Source organism: Lactuca saligna, chromosome 1, assembly GCF_052625555.1.
Source record: "Lactuca saligna cultivar CGN05327 chromosome 1, ASM5262555v1, whole genome shotgun sequence".
NCBI lineage: Eukaryota > Viridiplantae > Streptophyta > Magnoliopsida > Asterales > Asteraceae > Lactuca > Lactuca saligna.
Window position 1 is genome coordinate 176,484,909 of NC_136417.1, and position 7,190 is coordinate 176,492,098.

Sequence of the window (7,190 nt, forward strand, 5' to 3'; positions counted from 1 at the left end):
AACGTTTGATGTAAAAAACCATAACAATTTAATTAATGTACATTACTTGAAAAAAATTGAAATATATTGTTTTGCAAAATAGGTTTTTGATTTGAAGACGTTGGTTATTGGGTGGAGAGTTTTTATTAAAAAGTATTCCGGGTTACAATATATATTTTTTTTGTGTAAAAATTTCAGGTTCCGATTTCATTTACGGGTTTTCGGCTATTTCCGGATCTAATACACAAATCCGGTTCCATTTATCAATTTTCGGTTCCAACCGGTTGTATACCCACTATATCCGGTTTGATATCCGGAACCGGTTGCCGTATACCGATCTGGTTCTCGATTCTTATAATCCTTTAATTCCGGGTTTCGGGTCCGGATAAACCGGTCCAGTTTTGGACTCACCGACGACAACAGGAGAGTGTAGCGGTATAAAATTTTCTCCCTCCGTCGTTATTTAGTATCCAATGAAAATTGAAATCAAGCGGTTAAGGATAACTCATCGGGTGTATTATAGAATAGTTGCAATCAATTGTGATTGGTGCGTTTCTTCTACATCCAACGAAAGAGAGACAGTATTAGCCGATACCACTTATCTTTTCTTCTTCGTTTCTATTTATTTTATCTACCTTCCAGAGAGCTACGCCGATGCCCAAGAAAAGGAACAACCAACATCGTAGGGGTCAAGGTATTGTTCCTCGAAACCTCGTCGACCCTCGGATTCCGATTCTTCATAGTTTCCTTTTGATCTCCGATCAACAATCCTGCAGTCGGCATGCCATGGTTGATCGGAGAAAAATCGTCCAATCACGTCTCTGTAAAACAATCGAGACCCTCAGATGGGTTCACCGTCTCTACCACTTCGGAATGGAACCAACATGAGCGTCCAAGTTTTCATCATTTCTGATGATTATTATTAAAATTACTGCTTATGCTTCATCATTGATGTGATTTGATCTATACAATGGGGCAATCAAAGTTGTAATAGACTTTGAATTTGATCATATGAACTCCAAAATATGATTTTATTTCTTAACTGTTGGCTTTATATGAATTATAATTTCTTTTCTCAGATGACAACAACCATACTCACGCCGAAAGGATTATTAGGGAGTGATGCAAAGGGTTAAAGATCAGTAACTTTCAACATATACAAAACCAGCTGCCATTCATGCATCTGCTTAGTCCGATGTTTCTATTTTCATGGTCTTCTACTTCTACCGTTGTTGCCCAAGAAAGCCCTAACATTGATTTCTTAGAGATGGTTAGTAATCAACTGTGCTTTTATTATTTCTGCGAACAGTCACATTTTCTAATCGTTTTTGTCTTTCTCAACTTAAGTTAAATTTACGATTCGTACCAATTTCATTATATTCAATGTCGTCGATTTTTTTCTAATTTTTAATATTACATTTGTTCATAATTGTAGATTATATGATGGAGGTTATCAGCCATGGTCAGAAATAAGATATTCTGGGAACTGATAGCCTAATACTATTTTCATAAGCAACAAATCGAAGGCATTAACATCCTCGATGGTAATTTTAAATCTCTCAATAGTTCTGTTTTCTAAATCATTAATCTGTGTTTGAACATGAGATTATATTTTACTTTTCCGTCTGGAGTTGGTATAGGTGATGTAAATGAGAGAATAGAGATATAGAAGGAAGCACATGTAATCGGTTGAAGTATACTTCAATTTGAGTCATTTGACTATGTTTGTGACATTTTATTTGTTGCTAATGAATATAGAATGCATGCCAACTGTTTGTGGAATTGTTGATTTTGTGAGTTTTTGAGTTGATAAATTTTAGTTTGGGAATGAAAAGGAGCAAAATTATCGCTTAAAAATTTACATATATGAAGGTTGCATTTATAAATGTTTGGTACATGGGTGTGGTGGATGTTGGATGATCATTGGTAGTGCATGATTCTATTGTGTTGTGGTTGTTATGAAATAAAGCCTGCATACTTATAATACTTTGATTATTGCTCTTGTGTTATTCTATATTTTAACAAATTTAATGATTTCCAATAAGTGATAATGAGTTGTTATTTGAAGCACTTAATTTGTGTTAAAGGAAGAAACATCTTACTTTCTTTAATTTATTTCTCTTTGAATTTTTGTACAGGGGGTCAATGGGACCAATAGATTACAAGGAAATAAATAAAATTCAATTGAAGATGGTATTGTGCTAGGATAAATAGTCACGGTTCTACTATTAGTAGATAAATATTAAATAGTTCTAAATTTTTGCTGACATTTTCCTTAATCGTGTTTGTTATGTGTTTTGGAATTCCTATTTAACCCATACTTTAAGAAAATTATGTATCTCTAAACATAACTTATCTGCGCCATGCAAAGCATGGGCAAAACCCTCTAGTTTAAATTGACTTGCCGTTTTACATCTACAATATCAACACAATTTTAACTATTTTGAAAAATAGTATTTCAAAATATTATTTGAATATATTTTTTATATAATAATATGATTTATTTTTTGTATTTAACTTAATATTTTAATATTTACAATAGTATATTTTTATAATCATGTCATATTTTTTATCACCACATGTCTAATTATCATAACATTGTGTCTATGGTTATAATTTCGTTAATTAAGTTAAAAGATTACCTTTTACATCTTCTTTTGTATCGCCACATTGAAAATATGATTATCAGAAGTTTAAAAAATAACTTATGGTCGTATTTTTTTATAGATAAATTAAATTAATATTTTTTCTTACCACCAATTCTGAATAGAAACGTGATGTCGAGTTTTTGATTTGCGACTAAAGTAGTTACTAAAATTTAAAATCGACTCATCAAAGTATTTAGATTTTTTTTCATAATAAATAAATTTTTTCAATTTATGGACCAAAAGTACATATTAGTGTTAAATACAATATCTCTATTTTCTGACCTTAATTATAGTTAAAATCAAGATAATAGTTCTGGGTGAATTGAATTTAGGTAACACATAATCTACATTTATTACATTCCTAAATTTGAAATCCATTTATTATATCAATAAAGGAAATTCATTTGACTTGTAAATACTATGTGAAATTAATAAAATGAAAAAAAAACCATAAAATGTCATGTGAAAAGTTTTTTAATTGAAAAAATAACCACAAAATAACATGTGATCAAATCAATAATAGTGTTACATGTTTCAAAAGGATTTTCATTTATTAGAGTAGATATCTATAAATAATTTTTTTATATCCTGATTATTACGAGTCGCGAGTCGAATCATGAGTTGAAAATTACCTTATCGAGGCACAAGTTATATTCACATTTTCTATATATATATATATATATATATATATATATATATATATATATATATATATATATATATATATATATATAACCAGATTATACAAAATAATGATTAGTTCAAAGTTAATGATGCAATTAGTGACAAATTATGAGGCTTAATATCTAAAAAAACGCACTTTGATTAGGCAGTAAATTCCAGCTAATGTAAAGGTTTCATCAGTTAAGCATCTAGGCATTATATATAGCACGAAAAATCGAGTGTAAACCCCACAAGAATTCTGGAAATCGACGGAGAATCGAAGAAGTAATAGGGGTTGGAAGTTCTTGAAGAGTTTTTGGAGTTTTCTTTTGAAATTAAGGTATGACCACTCAATTTAAGCTTGATTAGTTGCATAGATAGATTTATATGAGTGTTCGTATTTTGGTTCAACCTAGTGTCTCAATTCGATCCAATCAGTATCAAATCGACAAAAGTTATAAGGAACGTTTTTATTCAATAATTTGTTTAGTCAATTGGATTATGGAGCGAAAATTAGAAAATTATTTATGGGTTATGGTTAGACAGAAGTGGAGATAAATAATTGTGGTTTTTATTAAATTATTTTATACGATTTTCAGGAAAAAAAAAAAGTTTCCCAAATATTTATTAATGGCAGAAATGAATAAAAAAAAAATAAATAATAACTGACAATAAGGTTTGTTTACCGCATAGAATTATTGTTTCTCTCCATTTTATAGGGAAAAAAAACCGTAGTTATACATTAGCCCCTGGAACTTTTATAATCTCGTTGATTCTTTTAAAGTTAAAAATTCCAACAGTTTAGTAGGGGTAGGAATCGGTTCGGTTTTTTGGTTTTTCGGTTTCCTCGGTTTGAATTTTTTTTTTTTTTTTTTTTTTGTCCAATTCGAAAACCGAACCAAATCGAATTCAAATTCTCTAGACCAAACCGAAAACCGAATTCTAATTCGGTTTGAAAACCGAGGAAACCAAATATTAACTTTAAAAAATTTCAAACATAAATTAAAATGTTTTTATCATAGAAACTTAAAGTTACAAACAGAAAAATCTAAAGTTTCATACAAAATGATTCAAAGAGTAAATGAGTTAAAATGTTTTTTACTTTAAAATTAATATTTTTATTTAATATAAAATATAAAGTATATTTTTGAATTAACTGATTTATGAAATTCGTTTTTCGGTTCGGTTTGGTTTAAACTTCATAAGACCGAAACTCTAACCAAAAACCAAATTTACAATTCGGTTCGATCTCAAACCAAACCAAAAACCGAGTTTGAATATGGTTTGGTCTGAAATCGATTTCGGTTTGATTTGGTTTTCGGGTTTTTCGGTTCCGGACCAAATAATTTCCACCCCTACCGTTTAGTGCCTTCCTTCACCAATTGGAAATTGAAGTTACATAAAAGGTCCCTGGACTGTTAATAACTTGACAAATAATAATGGAAAAGGTTCTTGGGCATTGCATTCTTAAGATCGAAAACAATAATAGTGGAGATGGACTTTGAGTTTTTTAATTTGTTAGTGTAAAGTCGCATATTCAACATAATTTTAGCTTTTGACCTTTGTATTTAATGATTAAAACATTTTTTTGGATTTTCGGATGGCTAATTAAAATATTTTACCATAAAGTTTTTATTCAAGAATAATATTATAAAGGGAAGTGTCATAAGTTGTACAAGAAGGTTATTACAAAAGAAAATCATAATCAACAATTATCGTTTCTAATAGTTGGTCGGATGAGAAACGAAGTCATTTGAACCAAAATGATCACATAGGATGCTTTCCTAGGATTACAACCTTAGAAAATTTGTTGGTGGAATATAGGGTGCAGGTTAACAACAAAGCTTCGGTTAGGACTTATCGAATGCAAGGTGAGTTTTTCGTATTTTGTGATTGCTCGCACATAAATGTTTATCATGCGTTTATTATGTAGTTTTTATTTATTTATTGACAATGTGTTTTATGATAAGTATGGTTGCATACAAATGTTATTTTGGATTTGCTATCTACTGGGTGTGTTTTCGGATGGCATGTTTAGCAGGAACGGGTGGGTGTTTAATCGTTGTGAGCATGACGGATGTGTGTGACCGGCGGGGATGGGAATTGAGAATAATACTCATTCCTTGGATATTTAAAATACTTGAGTACAATGGATGATAAGTTGTCTCAAGGAAAAGGGAAATGAACATTTGGTTCTTTCTCTGGATATTTAATCGTTCTCCTAAATTATATCATCAGGTGATATGTTTTGTTGTATGATTTATTTAAGATATATGATAAACTATATGTTTGTTTTAAGTGATGAACATGTATGTGCAACACTAACTTACTAGGTCCTAGGCTTATCCATTTAGAAACTTTAAATGTGCTCAACCCAGGAAACTATATAACAAGTGGTAGTAAGAAGGCTAGGGAGAAGGATTGATTAACAAGACGACAAAGCAATTTCGCAAAGACGTAACATCCAAAGTTGTTCAATTGAAGATTTTATTTTATTTTATTTGCTTTCGCTGTAGTTTAGTCTATAAGTAACTTTATAGTTGATCTTGGGAGATGTTGAAATGATTATTTATCATTTAATCGATATTAGAAAATTGGGTTGTTACAATATATATATATATATATATATATATATATATATATATATATATATATATATATATATCTTTACTATCTTATAAAAGAAATCTAACTATTTCTAAAAATAGATTGATTATAATAATATTATTTTTTTAAGACGTCCAAATGATGAAGCTGATAGTACAAGTAACCATTAATAAAATAATATTAAATTTTAACCACATTTTGAATTCAAATATTTATCATCAAATCTCCTTATATTTCTCAACAATTTGATATGGTTCCCTCAAATCCCGGATTCATTCAAATTTTGAACCCTTTTAGATATCCTTAAATTTAGCATGTTGATTCAAATATCCCTCCAATCGCATATACCTCTTTGTTCCCTCCTCTGCTATAAAGTCCACCGTCCAGGAACAAAAAATGACTTCATCTACCAAATAACACCATAGTTTGATTATTTTGTCTTCGACATGTACTTTCTTTTGTAAAATAACATTTTTGTAGAGAAAAACATATCACCAAAAGAATTTACACGCCCCGCCGCTTTGCGCGGGTACACTGCTAGTATAAACATATATATATATATATATATATATATATATATATATATATATAAGGAAAAGTTCAATAGAGAACCATAATTATTGGTTCTCCAAGGAACCAAATCTTTTTTTCAAGTTCTAAAGTTTATTCTTTATCGAAAAAAAAAATCTAAATTCATAACTTAACATTGTGAATATGAAAAATATTTTTCGGATTCACCGTGTGAATCCTCATAGATTCACATTGTGAATTTGATGGAAAAAAAATATATCGAATTTGATATGATTGGAAATAGAATAAAAAGTTATGAATTTCTGAATTTTTAGTTTTTTTTTAATAAAAGATTGGTTCCTTGGTTGATTATGATTATCTACTGAACCTCACTCTCTGTCTCTCTCTTTCTCTCTCTCTCTCTCTCTCTCTATATATATATATATATATATATATATATATATATATATATATATATATATATATATATATATATATATATATATATATATACAGAGAGAGAAAGAGAGTGAGTGAGAGAGAAAGAGAGAGAGTTAGGTTCAAATATTTTCATTATCTATTGTATGCATATATGATTGATTCTAAACCAATCATTTTAGTTATTTGAAAAAACTAATTAATACATATTAAATGCTGAAGATGTAATTAATATTCATTATATCTTCAACATATAATATGCATTAATTACTTTTTTAAAATAATTAAAATGATTGGTCTAGAATCAATTATACATGCACACAATAGATAGTGAAAACAAAATAA

General features: G+C 29.1%; 1 long non-coding RNA gene across 2 annotated transcripts; it reads left to right on the plus strand.

The window, feature by feature from the left end:
- Positions 1 to 391: 391 nt before the first annotated feature.
- Positions 392 to 1,761, plus strand: LOC145046381 (uncharacterized). 2 transcript variants are annotated; one of them, XR_013681998.1, is made up of 3 exons: positions 460 to 673; positions 1,059 to 1,249; positions 1,415 to 1,761. It is a non-coding gene; the product is annotated as an uncharacterized LOC145046381 (long non-coding RNA). The 2 variants fall into 2 exon arrangements; XR_013681997.1 differs by having other exon boundaries at positions 392 to 1,249.
- Positions 1,762 to 7,190: the final 5,429 nt, after the last annotated feature.